General features: G+C 48.4%; 1 long non-coding RNA gene across 1 annotated transcript; it reads left to right on the top strand.

Moving 5' to 3' along the window:
- Positions 1–10,812: 10,812 nt before the first annotated feature.
- Positions 10,813–14,780, top strand: LOC135393240 (uncharacterized). Its single transcript, XR_010422547.1, has 2 exons — positions 10,813–11,324; positions 14,235–14,780. It is a non-coding gene; the product is annotated as an uncharacterized LOC135393240 (long non-coding RNA).
- Positions 14,781–15,356: the final 576 nt, after the last annotated feature.

The following is a 15,356-nucleotide window of genomic DNA, read 5'->3' as shown; positions in this document are numbered from 1 at the left end:
GTCCTCGTTGGAAGCCATTTCATGTCAAACAAATCCTGAAACATGCACGTGCGTTAAAATATCCATCCCCGAATTTTGATATGCAGATGAACTGAAACCGTGGCAACCAGGGATGTAGGGAGCGTAGTCCTCATTCCACTTCACAAGGCCGCGTAAGTTGGAGCGGTGGAGACGATTGAAGTAGGTGCCGATCTGCTGGTCAGTTACTCAACCTTCCAGCCTAGGTAAGCCTCCATTGGCGTAAATGATGCGTTCCTGAGGTGTGCTTTTTCGGTTTTGTCTCATTTGCACACCGAAATTCAGCCATGGATATTTCATACCACCAGCTCTTTGCAGGATTTTTAAAAGATAGAATAGCTTTCAACGAAGATTGTTTCCCGTTCCGCTACCTCGCTTTTGCCCAGCATTCCTTAAACGGTTAATTAATTAATTTAGGCTAATTACTCATCAGCTAGCACCTGGCCACATAACTCAGCTGCAAAAAGGACATCTCTGCCGCCCTCATAGCTTTTCAATAAAAATTTTGTAAAGGGTAAAAATAAGCACCCCCGTATTTGCAAGGATTCCTTTGCATACTGCCGATCTTCAGTTTCTTGCTCAGTTGTTTGTTTTAGAACAACTGCAGAAACCACACCATCAAGGCAAAGCTCTTCATCTTCATTGACAACTTCAGAAACTAAAACGTTAAACAACCGCCTCTGCGTCGTCTGCAGCACAGCTGCCAACTCAACACAGCCTGAAATCTGTCAACTAAACCAGTAAGTGCTGCCCCTAACAGCGCCCTCTGCTGCCAGCGCAGTTTTAGTATTCGCGACCATTATATCAGAGCATTTTAAGCATCTTAATGCGAACTTTTCTTCAATTGTAAGGTGGTGGCGGGGAGAATGTTATGCTGACGATATCGTTGTGCACAGTCTCTATGTAGTTATGTATCAATAAACGGGCTAGTCTTGTTAGGGTCGCATTATGGCCTTAGTAACTGATGCGCCACGAAAACCCGAATCATCATCATCATCATCTTGTTAGGGTCAGGGGTCCAAGTGGAAGGTTTCTGAAAATTGCTACTGGCATCATCTGGCCTACCATGGAAAAATGCTTGAAGATGCATTCTTCTGCATAAGTTCTGAAATCATTAGGAATCTCAAACTTATCTATGCGAGAGTATGCAGGGTGCGAAGCTGAGCCCTTTGGATAGAACATTAAGTTCTGACTGACTAAGATCAGTATCAGAAAAGTTGGAGACTGTGTTTGGGGCGGAGAGAGTAAGTTTCTTGGATAAAGCGGCTCGCAAACTTCAGAGTCCTCCAGTACTGTTCGTCGGGGTTGAGCTGCTTTCTGGTGGAGCCAGAGTAGCAGCCTTTGCGTAACTTTTGGATATAGGTGGTCGGTTTTTGCAGAGTGAACTTGAGAAGAAGGTGGACTACCAAGGGAATGGGGATACTTCGCTTCAGACGAGTGAATAGTGCCGGAAGAGTGAGAAGCAACATGTTGATGACTGGAAGAGGCAGTCAGAGTCTGAAAGTCTTCATCCAGGAAACATGGAGTGGATGGGGAGGCTGTGACGTCATGTGCCAAGCGACTACGATAGGGAGAGGCTAGCACACAGCCATGGGTTTAACCCTGTATTCACACGAGTCAGTTTTCTGCCGGCAGCAAGTCGGGAAGGAGTGAGAGGATATCCGAGATAAACAAGGTCACTACGCGTCTGAAGACGCCCGCTCGTTCTCTTGCATTCACACGAGTCAGTTTCCCGGCGGCTGTCAGTTTCCCGATCTCTTCTGTATTCGCGCTTGCATTTCGTCTGTGTCTACCGTAGGATGGAACAATGAAAGAAAAAGCTTATTGCACTTGCACTTCTTGTGGATGATGCAGGGTGATTCACGTGAGAAACGGGACAAGATATGGGCCAAAGAATAGGTTCCGAAGAAGCGCTATGGAACGTAAAAAAGCATTAACCCAAATCTCTGCGTGGACGACCCAAACGCCTGTCGGAGTATTTTGAGGATAGACGTTGTCACATTTGATTTTATTTTCCACAAGAGAAGCGTATCTTGATGCTGAGCACCAATATAGGCGCGATAGCGTGCCGACAAGTGATCGACTGGCGATGACGCTGTGATGTCGAGCTGCAGGTCATCAGTAATTAATTAAATTCAATTAAATCAAATCAATTTTTATTTTCCTTTCGGTAGTACGAGTAGCTTCCAATTATGTTTGTATACATGTATTGGTAAGGTGCAAGCGAGCGATTATGTGTAGTCAACGTCTGTCAAGCGAAAGAAATATCAGCGTTTATAAAATTCATGTTTTGTATTCCGTGTCTGTTTCGCCTCACGTAGAGAAAAAGCTTCCTATGCAACACTACATTGTAGGCATCAATCTATGCATTGCATAATTGTTCCGAAGCTGCTGCGCCGGTGTGTCGTTGCACCACTTTCGCGTTAAAGCCGAGCATTTGTTGGCGTTCCAATTCAGAATTGGCCATAGTACAGTGAATGCTGTTGTACGGTACACATGGACAGCAATCCTGATGAAATAAAAAGCAAGCGCGATAAGTATCCGTTGCGTCACCTTCTCCTTCTGCCGGCAGCAGACGCCGTCGGTCGTCAGAATCTGCCGGGAGGACAAGATATCCGGCTGAGTCCGACTGCCGCTCCGGAGATCAGAAAGTGGTGACGTGGCGAAGAGCGCCGGTCACGTGGCACCAGACAACAGTGACGTTCGCTGCCGCCGGAGCGTCAGCCGGCAGAAAACTGACTCGTGTGAATACAGGGTTACCGTGTATTCACACGAGCGTGTTTTCTGACGGCGCTGCGACTAAAGGAGCGAGAGGGTAAATGATAAGGCGCTGAGGCTACGCCTCTCTGGAATGCCTACACAGATAGTGTTCCAATGTGCTGTCAGCTCAGATGCCGGGGATAACGTTCGCGCTGCGGTTGAAGGTTGCAGCATTAATTTTATGTGCACGGCGCTTGGTACGCAATAGACGACAGAAGGCGAAAATTGGTGGCTTTTGCTGTTCTCATTGACGTCAGTGAATGCTGCCATGAAAAGAAGTGGTTAAGGAAGATATGGACGAAAGAATGGGTGTTGAGGAAAGAGCACGGTCTGCAAAATAGCCTTCTACGGGAGCTACGAGACGAGGACCCATGTACCTACCGCAAGGTTTTGAGAATGGTTGCGGCCGCTTTTGAATACACTCTGCTCCGCATAGCAAAGCGCATAAGGAGAGTATATAGAGACGAATATGCGGGACATTATACTAGGCAATGATCGTTTTTCCGTAACCCATCTGCAACAGGTGCATAAAGCGTTCGTAAATAAGACTGAGCGGGAAAGAGTGTAGGAGAGAGTGCTATGAAGGCTGTGTGTCTTCGTTTTCTACCGTGACGCCGCAGCAGTGTGACGGTGATGGGTGTGATGTAAAGCAGAGACGGCTGTGGCGAAAAGGTCGCACCTTTAGAACACAGTAAAAACAGCTTCATCGCATAGCACACTCTGCGCCAACCATTGCCGCGAATAATAGCCCTGGCTCACTTCTGTTTGGAAGACACAGTGGAGCGTACACCTTTTTGTTTCAGTGGTGTGTGTGTGTGTGTGTATAGTACTGCTGAAGCAAGAAACCTTGTCCTCTTTCTGCAGAGGGCAGGTCTTGCAAAGACCCATCTAACAGTTTGATCCCCCCGACGAGCTCATACACCCTCTACGCACCTCTATCCTCCATCCGGCTTGCTTCTTTTCTTCTTTTTGCTAAAGTCGTGACGACGCCCACTTCTGTGTGGAAAACAACGGCGAGCCGATCCTGCCATAACTCCCCTCCCTTGTGTCAATTCGGATGTATGATAAGTGACACAAAAAACCGTTCGCCCTCCTCTCTCTTCGAATCAGGAGCGATGACCGTATCGCTCGTGGCCATGGTTGGAGCATAGCCTGCTATGCCCTGAAGTTCAGTTTTTAGAGTGCAGAAATGGGATGATTCAGGTACGATGCCCTTCTCTGGGAGCTTCCAATTCCTGCGTTTCATTGGCCCCATTGCTTTAGGCGTTGGACAGGCCATGTTTTTGTGTCTACTGCCTTCGTACACTACTCATTGAAGTAAAACGTTCATCGCATATACCGGAGCCATAGCCAGGTAGAGTTCACCACCATAAACCCGCACCGTTGGTAGTGCAATTAGAACGGGAAAAGAACTTCTCTTCGAAATAATCCTCTCCCACTCAAACAACCCTTATGATCTCACCTGATCTTTTCCTTTCTTTTTCTCTTTGGGGGGGGGGGGGGGTACGTTACCGTCCCATCCATACATATAAAATTATGGGACAAAACGAAATTTACGAATTCGCACTTTTTGCATATCGCGTTGTATAAGAAGTAATAATGCTATGAATATAATATGGCGTCGGGAAAGTGGCGCCCCCATCGCCCGGCAGTAGCCGCAGTAGCCCCCTCCCGCATTTACGGTTGGGTCGCCGCGGGAGGGAGACCCCCACGCCTAGCTGTGCGTGGCTCTCCCGTGTCTGGGGAAAAGGGGACCCTGGCGGTTGAGTGGCCCCGGAGGATGTTTAGGACCCTTAAGGCCCCTCCGGGAAAGCAACACACCGCTTTGGCCCCAGCTTCCCATAGTCGGGTGGTCCTGGAAGGCCCGGCCAGGGCTATCCAGCTTAGTCGCTGCGGCGGCAAGGGTCAACCTCGTGCAGAGCTACGCGCCTGCGCCTGGGTATAGTGTGAGGGCACGTGCCACCGTGCGGAGCACGGTCCCCTGGTTGGGCTCGGTGGTGGGCGGCACGGCCTCCGCACTGAATCACACACACAACACATATGGCGAACAAACCCCTTAAAAACCCCCATGATCGGCGCCTGAAGAGGCGCTGCACCGAAGATAATCCAGCAACCGAGTTTTTCTACCAGAAACAGCCAGCATGGTTCCCTAGAATCCTTGTCATACACGCAGATGAATCGATCAAGTCACTGTCAAAACTGTCTCCATTTGCAACTGCTAAAGTTCTGGAACAGACGATAGGCAAAAATTACACTGCTCGAAAGCTCCGCTCTGGTGACATCCAGGTGGAGGTCCAAGAAAAGGAACAGAGCGTATCCCTCCAATCCCTGAAGGCAATTGCCGACATACCTGTCACGGTCACTCCGCACAAGACACTCAACATCGTAAAAGGCGTCATTTCAGAGGAAGAGCTCCTGATGTGCTCTGACTCTGAAATTGAGGAGGGTCTCAGAGAGCATGGAGTGGTCAGTGCACGGAGAATAATTATGCGTAGAGACGGCAACGAAATACCAACAAAACATGTCGTACTATCATTCCAACTTCACACTCTTCCATCTACAATACATGCTGGCTACCTCAACTGTAATGTACGGCACTACGTTCCAAACCCAAGGCGCTGTTTTAAATGCCAGCGCTTTGGGCATGGCTCACAGACATGCCGTGGACAAACAACATGTGCAAAGTGTGCGGGAAAAGACCATGAGTCGCCAACATGTGAAAATGCCGTGAAATGCATCACCTGTAGTGGCAGCCACCCAGCATACTCCAGGTCCTGCCCACAGTGGAAGGACGAAAAGGAAATCCTGAAAGTTAAAGTTGAGCAGAATCTTTCTTATACTGCAGCGAAGGCACAGGTGGCATTTTCCAGAAAGGGCTCGTACTCCGAGGTTATGCGCAGGGGAGTGGCGCCACCTCGGAAATCTGTGGAGACTCAGACTGAGTCCCCACACAACACTCCCAACACAAACGTTGGGGACACAGCTCATGTGTCTCCCAAGGGAAACGTGGCCTGCCCAAGGGCTGGCCACAAGGAGGTCGCCAGCCCCAATCAGGCTGGCAATACCTCTTCCGAAGGGAATGGGGGCGGTGAGGCCTCGGTCCAAACCGTACCCCAGTCGATGGATGTCGATGACTGCTGCACGCCGCAGAAGTCATCGCCAACCCCTCAGAATTCCCCAGATCAACAGAAGGGGAAACAGACGGGTCGAGGTAGAGGACATTTGCAGAAGGTGTCACCGAAGGCACCTCCAGCCAGGGTGCAAGCGCCCTAAGTACACCAAGCATGCTGAATACGCAAAAGATTTTCATGCAGTGGAACTGCAGGGGAGTGCTTCCAAATGTTGATGATGTGCATGACCTCCTGGAGGCGCACAGGCCAATTGGCGTCTGCCTCCAAGAGACGTATTTGAACTCTGGACACACAAATCCGTTCCAACAATACCAAATGTTTAGAAGGGATCGCCCGGTGGTTACGCGATCCTCAGGTGGAGTGGCGATTCTAGCATCCCGGTCTGTTGCTGCAGTTGAGGTGCCGTTGACAACAACATTGGAAGCTGTGGCTGTTCGATTGAATCTCTCTACACCACTTACGCTCTGCTCAATATATCTTCCTCCTGCAGCAGATGTGCAGCGACAGGATATCGAAGATCTCTTGGACCAGCTGGCAGCCCCATTCCTCATTATGGGGGATTTTAATGCACACAGCCGTTTGTGGGGATGTTCAGATTTGGACTCGAGGGGCAGACTTCTTGAGGATTTACTCCTCCGCCACTCCATCACACTCCTGAACACAACACAACCAACATACTGCAGCACATCAACACGGACATTCTCTGCATTGGACCTTTCCATCTGTAGTGCGACCATTGCACAAGATCTGCAGTGGCACGTGATCCAAAACCCCTATGGCAGTGACCATTTTCCAACTTGGGTCGAGTATCAGTGTGATGATGCTGTGCTGTGTACGCGAAAACCCCGCTGGAGGCTGCAGGATGCGAACTGGGCGGTGTTCAGCGTGCTGGCTGACCTGACCCTACACAACACTGACAACATGAGTATCGACGAGGCCAACGAATTCATAACAAACACGATAATACATGCTGCTACACAATCCATATCCAAGACGTCGTCCTCTCTGCCCAAGCGTTCAAAGCCTTGGTGGAACGACGACTGTAAACGGACGCGCAAGGAACAACAAAAGGCGTGGGCTCGTTTGCGTCGATACCCGACAGTTGACAACATGATCCAATACAAAAGGAAGCGTGCTGCAGCCAAACGCACAAGGGAGGAGGCCAAGCGCAACTCGTGGAAGGAGTTTGTGGGTACATTGAACTCGCGAACTCCAGCCAAGGTTGTGTGGGACCGTATCAATAAGATCTCCGGGAAACAAAGGAAATACAAAGGGTTTACAGTGCCTTGTCTTTCGCAGAATGGCGTTCCCTGTACGTCCTTGGAGGAACAGGCTAACGTACTTGGCGGACACTTTGAACACGTGTCTAGCTCCTCGCATTACAGCCAGCGTTTCCTGTCACACAAAACCGCTGCTGAAAAACGCATCATTAAACAACCTAAACAAGATACAGCACCTTACAATGTACCCTTCAACGCACATGAACTTCAGAGAGCCTTACAGGCAAGAAAGAACACTGCACCTGGCCCTGACGGCATACACTATGACATGTTGCGGCATTTAACACCCCCGTCGCAACAAATCTTACTCCACTTTTTTAACCGTGTGTGGAGAGAAGGAACTCTTCCGTTGTCCTGGAAGCTAGCCGAAGTGGTTCCGGTTCTCAAGCCAGGGAAAGACCCGTCTGCTGCTATTAGTTATCGCCCCATCGCATTAACCAGCTGCCTTGGGAAGACTTTCGAGCGCATGGTAAATGCAAGGCTCGTATATGTTTTGGAAGAGGCAGGCATCTTTGACAAACACCAAAGCGGTTTTCGTTCCGACCGGAGCACCCAGGACAACCTACTCCACCTAGAATCACAAATCAGAGAGGCTTTTGTTCGAGGGCAGTTCTGCGTATCCGTGTTTTTTGATCTCGAAAAGGCGTACGATACCACATGGCGCTTCGGGATTCTGCAAGATCTGCACGCATGTGGTATCACAGGGTGCATATACAGGTGCATCGATAATTTCCTCAGAGATAGAAAGTTTCGTGTCAGTCTGGGCTCAACTTTATCTAACGTCTTTGTACAAGAGAACGGGGTTCCACAGGGGTCTGTGCTGAGCGTTACGCTATTCGTTGTGAAAATGAACTCGATAGCCAGAGCCATCCCACCTGGCGTCCAGTACTCCCTGTACGTAGACGATGTCCAGGTTTCCTACTCGGCATCAAATCTTTCAACTGCTGAGAGGCAGGTGCAGCTCACGATCAACCGTCTATCTAAGTGGGCTGATGAAAACGGCTTCAGGTTTTCCGCGCAAAAGACAGCGTGTGTTGTCTTTACTAGGAAGCGAGGCACATTTGCTGAGCCCTCGCTGCTCCTCGGTGGCAACACACTACCAGTTTCTGATGAGCAAAAATTTCTGGGGGTGGTGTTTGACAAGAAGCTGTCTTTTGTGCCACACATAAACTATATAAAACAGAAGTGCCTGAAATCCTCCAACATACTCAAAGTTTTATCCCATCGATCGTGGGGAGCCGACAATGTCACACTGTTGCGGGTCTATGACTCGGTTGTGCGATCAGTAATTGAGTACGGGAGTGTCGTGTATGGCTCGGCGCGGCCTTGGGCATTGAAGGTGTTGGACCCCATCCACCACGAAGGCATCCGACTCGCCACCGGTGCCTTCCGGACGTCCCCTGTGAAGAGTTTGTATGTTGAGGGCAATGAATGGTCGCTCGAGAGACGGAGACAATTTGAACATGTGAAGGCTGCGCTAAGGTACAGATGCCGGGGCGATGACCCAGTTGTACACTCTAGTGTGAACCCCGCTCTGGAGCGACTCTTCCTTGCAAAGCCCTCTGTTGTACCCTCGTTCCCGCTTCGTGTGGAGGCGGCGAGTTCCCGTGTGGGATTCAGCCCATCTGGCGTTCCCTTGCAGCAGGCAGTCCTCGATGCTGCGCCTTGGCAGAGACATCTAATACAATCCAATTTAAAAATGACACAGTTTGACAAACAATCCACTGCACACACTGTCATTCTCCAGGAATTCCTGGAGATTCACCATAACTTCGGGAACCACCATGCAATCTACACTGATGGGACTAAAGTAAGCAATGGTGTGGCGGCCGTTGCCCTTGAAGGTGATTCTATTATGACGGCACGCCTGAACACGAACGCCACAGTTTTCACCGCAGAGCTTTACGCGATTCTCCTGGCTCTGCGGCACATTCAACAAAACGACCTTCAAAATTCAGTGATTTATTCCGATTCGCTAAGCTCTGTGCGTGCGCTGCTTTCATGCTATGACAGCAAGAATCACCTCGTCAAGCGAGTACGAGCGCTTGCGACCCAACTTTGTTCCCGAGGCTTTTCAATCTGTCTCTGCTGGGTCCCCAGCCACACTGGGATCCCGGGGAATGAACGAGCCGACCGTGAGGCTCGGCGAGCGTTGGCACAAGAGGAGTCAGCTCTAGGACTACCCTACCAAGACATCCTGCCAGTGTTAAAGAGAGCTGTCTGCACACAGTGGCACAGGGAGCAGGAGTGGGACATGGAAGAAAATAACAAGCTACACCTCACACAGCCACACGTTTCTCCCCCGCATCGGACTGAACACATCAACAGATCATCCGAAGTTCTTTACGCGAGATTGAGGATTAGACACGCATGGCTCACGCATCACCACCTACTCAGAGGTCAGGATCCGCCAGCTTGTGCGCACTGCGGTGACAGCTTGACTGTCTTGCACGTACTGGCATCCTGCCCTCACTTCGAACACCAACGCCAACAGTATTTCACCGCATTCTACAGATACCATGTCCCACTCCACCCAGCCCTTCTACTGGGTGACACCCCTCTTGTGCCGTTTGATAACGTAATCAAATTTTTGACCACGTGTGGGTTTCTTAGTCAGATGTAGATGATAAGCATTGCTCCGCTTTTATCCATTATCACCGAACTCCTCATGTAAATATCTCATTGTCACACTTGTCTCTTATCCTGGTCAATCAATCATCGCTCATCGCTCATACCTGTAGATAGGTTTTAACTACCACACTCTCTCTCACATCATCTTTCCCATAATCATCTCCGACACACTCACCATAGTTTTGGCGCTCTATGGCCTTTGTTGCCTTTGGGCCATTAAACACATAATCAATCAATCAATCAATATAATAATGATGAAATAATATGATAAATAATATGAATAAATAATGCTATGGCAAAGCGAGACGCTATAACGCAAGTTCGTCAATATGTTGCATTTTTATCACTAGCTTTATCCAAATTTAAAACACGTTACTTTGAAGCGCTGTGGCAGTTCCCAAACTTTGTGGCCGCGCGATGGATGGAAACGCGCAAAATAGTGGAACCGAGGAAAACTGGCTCCGTTTATTACAACTGTTCGTCCTCGTTGATGCTTGTAAGGACACAATGTATGCACACAGTGGCCTCCCGCGAGCGCACTGCAAGACGTGATGGTGAACACAGGGTGCTACCTGTAAGCTTGTGTAATTACAGCCCTAAAATATTATAGCATTACACGGTTAATTTATGATGCAAGACCACTATGAATATGCGCGACCTCCGCAGTGGCCGGCTCGTGGATTAAATTTTGAGTCCCTTTGGCTTGCCTGGCGTGCGACATACTGCTCACACATTTTCTCATTTTTAAACGAAACTACCAGCATCCTGAGCCGATACCTTTTGGTTTGGAATGCGAGCATGCAGCCAACTCGTTATTAATAATTAACGCGTTCTTAACTGATACAACGACTACGCCGCGAATATGGGTACCCAAAACGTGCTTTGGTGTACATACATACCGTTGCTTCGGCATCGATCTGATCTCACATGGCATGTTTCCATTGTACATTTCGGTATTGCTCATCGGCAAGTTTCCACAAATCGAGTGCTGCTCTACCAGGTGTATTAGATAAAACAAAAGAGCTTGTCACATTGGCAACAAAAGGTGGCTTTTTCTTTTTGTTTCGTCCTCCCGGAAGGCTCTGCGCGTCACTCGTCAGATTCTGTGCCCCGCGAACAAACTATCCGCGTGGTTCTTTCTGACGGACGGAGCTGCCGAGCGCAGTGATGTTGCACAGGGCCCTTTGATATCTCGCCAAAAATAAGATAAGAATGTGCGCGCTTCCTAGATTCTGCTGTACGATAAGCCCCGCCCGCGACCGAATGGTTGGATGATTGGGTGATTACGCTGATACCTCCTTCTCCTCCTTCAGTCGCTGCGCAGTCAGAAAAGGCGCTCGTGTGAATACACGGTTACAGTTTTCTATTTCTTGTGCGGCAAGCAGTCACATTTCCACTTTGTCGTTCATGTGCTACACTGATAAAGTCTCTGATACTGCTCATGCTGTAAGGACCCCATTCCCCGCATGTGAAATGCAGGGAAGAACGCTGTACGGCTGCTGAAGTATGTGCCTCAAATTTTTACACTGTTATCTCCATGAATTATGTTCTTGACAGTTGCAACATTATAATCTTTGAGGCAGATGCAAGAGGCAGGTCTCTTTGTTGATGGGGCAATGCCATTGCAAATGCACTTCTCGTACTGCAGGATGCAAGATGAAGATGGCGCCAAAGGTCCTTTGACAGGTGGCTTCAGGAGTAATGAAACTATTTTACAAACTTTCTGGTGCGGCTACGTTCCTTAATGCTACCCGTTAACTCTCCCTTTTTATACATTGCTGGAGTGGCAAGTATGGGGATCTAAGCTTTCGTTTCAACTGTCAAAGGTAGCTTCGAAGTGAAAAGCATGGTTATTATACTGTTCCTTGAAACCTGTCAAAACTGTTTTCAAGGTCTGGAAAACCCTGGGATTTGTCACAGTCCTCGAAAACCCTTGATTTTGCATCTTTTTCTAATTTTCACACAACTGTAGTGCAAATACTGCTTATCCGGAGTCAGAACTACAGTTTCGGAACGGCAGGAGTTTCGTACTTGTTGCCATAGTATTCCCTAGCAGAATCCTGGAGTGCAAGAAATGAATAGGGCCTTTATTATGTTCATCAGCCTTTTTTTCTATCCGATGATCTTTAACATTTGGGAATGCCTAGTCACGTTTCTGAACAGGTCGCTATTGCACAATCCCCATGTATTCTGTCGTGTGATGCATGTAGCTTGAAAGCATTTTTTTTAAATGTTGAAGTTCTGGTGATAAACCATGTTGTGCATCTCTAGGGAAAATGACAACCGCGCCTTATAAGGTCCTTCAAAGTTCCTTGACTTATTGTTCCGAAATTGAGTGGGAACCGTGGAAAAGGAGTCCAGAGGCACATGAAGACGGAACAACCTCTATGAGATGTACACAATAATTAACGTTGTAGGTATATACTGAGGCAAGTCAGTCTGCCCCCCCCCCCCGACTCCTCTAAAAAGAGGCACCAAGTAGGCATAAGTGCTTGCAACTTTGTCAAACCTTATGCCTTCAGTAAAAATGCCTCAATTACTGTGTCAAAGAGGTGGCCCTTCTGAAATAACTGGTCATATGCACATAACATGGCTTCTCTAGACTCGGCAATTGTAGCGTCGAGGGACATGAGATCAATGAGTCTGATAAATACGTTTGTGGGCTCGCCAGATGCAAGTACAACTTCACTACCTGACCTTGCATAAGTAAGGCAGAGAGGTAAGGGAAAGGCAGGCTCGTAACTTTCGGGCTTTTCCACCCCCAATTCCCCATCTCTCAGGCACATTCATTGCCAGTGTTTGGGTGGGGACTGATGTTTTTTGTGCTTCTCGACAGCAGTACTGGGCACTGTCTCTTCCAAAGGTGATGCATCTGTGTGTGTCTGTGTGTGTTCTTCCCTTGAAGAGGGCACGCTAATTTCCATTGCTCTTTTAAGTTCTTTTTGCTCTGGTACGGCTATGCTGCGCTTTCTTTTTTCTTTCCTTTGACTGGCTTTTCTGTAACTGAACTGCTCTTCCATTTTTCTTTTATTATTTTTTTTGCAGCAAGGATCAGGCGCACTTCCTTTTTGGGTATGCTTTGTGAGGTGCCCTTCATTATCAGAACCTCACACTCCGCTAGCAGTGCATCTATGCCCAAGGCAGTGTTCTGCCCTAACGTCTCTTGAACAACTTCGATGACCATTTCGGATGCAAGTTCATTCAGGTTGTCCTTTGTGACCATCTCTCAGGCCTCTGTGTCGGCAGTGTCCACTGCATTTACTGTGTCTGGATTGTATTAGATTGTAATCCCTAGGGACTGGCATGATTGATGTCACTCATGAGTGTGTGGCACGCAGCTACTGTGTACCTTGTGTATGTGGTAGCATATGGCGTTGACGTCCCCACAAATGCAAGAATACATGTGTACTGGGGTCTGTAGCACTAGTAGCTTTTGCGCAAAAAAAACTCAAATCGTCATCACTGGGGTCAGTGCACATGGTGCTTGAGCTGTGCTGGTAGCAAAGGTCCTCTGTGCACGGCTCAGTATCCTTGTTCGTCATTACTAGTGGTTGCTCCCTGAGTGGGATATCACGCTCCATGCAGAATGACCTCTTCTGGTGACATAATCATCAGGAATTTGCATTCCTCGGTTGTGGTGCGCATCCTTTCCCCTTTCTGGGCATTCAGGTTGTTGTAGGAGGTCGGACACCAGATGCCTCCTGTGCTCATGATACTGATAACGTTCAACATCCAGTAGTGCTGCAACCAGCCTTTAAATTTTTATGTTGACCTTGCTGTCGAAGTACGTTTGCTTCAAATCACCGTGAAAAGCACTGTGATTATTTGTGTCTGTGCAAGCATGTGGGAACATCCTCCGGCACTTGCCTTGCCTTGCAGTTTCCACTTGTCTCATGTTGCGGACAAACAACATAGAAAGTTCCACAAACTTTTCTTCATTTTTTTCTTCATTTTCGCCGAAGAGTGTGTGTTCAGTCGTCTCAAGATTTCACTTTTTGTGCCTTTGCTCTTGTGCTTCCTTGCTGTAGCATTGAGCTTTCTATGCCATGCATTTTAATGTGATTGTGGCACAAGATGTGCTTTATTTCCTGACCCTTGAAAACGCTTCTGAGCCCCTTCATGTAGCTGCGCTCATCGTCAGTCATCACGGCATTGAAGACAAGTCCCGGGCAATTCCTGGCAAAAAAACATACCATAGTTAAGTACAGACACTCTGGTCACCTGAGCACCCAGAGCCGAGTAGAGGTTGCCGTGAAGGGGTGGTGGGTAGGTGGGCCGCAAGCCCGTTGCGGAGTAGCAGAGACATGCCAGGCCCAAGCGTGCAGACTACGATTTTTATTACATAGCAACTTCAGCTCCAAAGACCCCGAACCAATATGGCGGTTCGCTTATATACTTTTTTTCTCTTCCTCAGATTCAGCCTCTCCCATGGAACACCAATCACATGCAAAGGCAATTCCAAGAACTGTACATTCATCACATAAATTTCGACGCCCGTCACATTCAAACTACGATAGAAATATATACATATACGTGTGAGCAGCTCTTAATGGGCTAAAAAACGTGATGCATGTTTCCCTACATGTGTCATGAAGGCCGTAAATAATGGCAAGACGATACTGTGGTCCGGGGCACGGCTCCGAGGGAACACCGTCCCATATGCAACCACAACTGTATATTTCATGTAAACCAATGCCTCGTTTCATGTCTTGTGAGAGCAAACGAAGGCTGCATCCGTGTCGGATTCCCGGAATTCTGAGCCTGACGCTGAAAACTGAGACATACACGTGGCCGAGGGGAAATCTGCCACGCAAGCCAGTGGCGTAATCCCTGTCTGTCTGTCTGACCGCTGCATGCATATACAGTTGCAAAGGGCTGTACTCTAGCCGGCAAGGCGCCGGAAACTAACACGCATGGTTCATGTTGTCATTTTATTGCGAATAAAATGAGCTACAAGATATCCTGGTCCCTGCTTGTCAAGTACAACAATGTTTAGCAGAGGAAATTTGTACATATTGGTCCCATGTGTGTAATCCATGCACACAGTTGGGTTGGCACAACTTATCACAGTGTCTCGCTGGTTGTTGACATTCTCAGTAGGAACAGGCCCATGTTACGTGAATGGAATTTCACGTCTGTTATGCCACAGGAATCAATTGTATCTTCCCGTTCTGCTTTATAATACAGGACGAAGGGAATGTGGCCCTCCTAACTGAATAACTCTACTGAGAGGGCAAGTAACTACAGCGCATCTTCTCGATATCGCTGCTGTCCAAGGCACACGCGGTACGCAGCCTGGTTAATCTGTTTCTGTGTTATGTATGCACGTCTGTCACGGCATGACACGGACTGCCTCACTTCCAGTGATGACACTGGCTGCTTGTCAAGTACAACGATGTTTAGCAGAGGAAATTTGTACGTATTGGTCCCATGTGTGTAATCCATGCACACAGTTGGGTTGGCACAACTTATCACAGTGTCTCGCTGGTTGTTGACATTCTCAGTAGGAACAGGCCCATGTTACGTGAATGGAATT

This window comes from Ornithodoros turicata, chromosome 4, assembly GCF_037126465.1.
Source record: "Ornithodoros turicata isolate Travis chromosome 4, ASM3712646v1, whole genome shotgun sequence".
Lineage (NCBI taxonomy): Eukaryota > Metazoa > Arthropoda > Arachnida > Ixodida > Argasidae > Ornithodoros > Ornithodoros turicata.
This window is presented reverse-complemented; position numbering and strand designations above follow the sequence as displayed.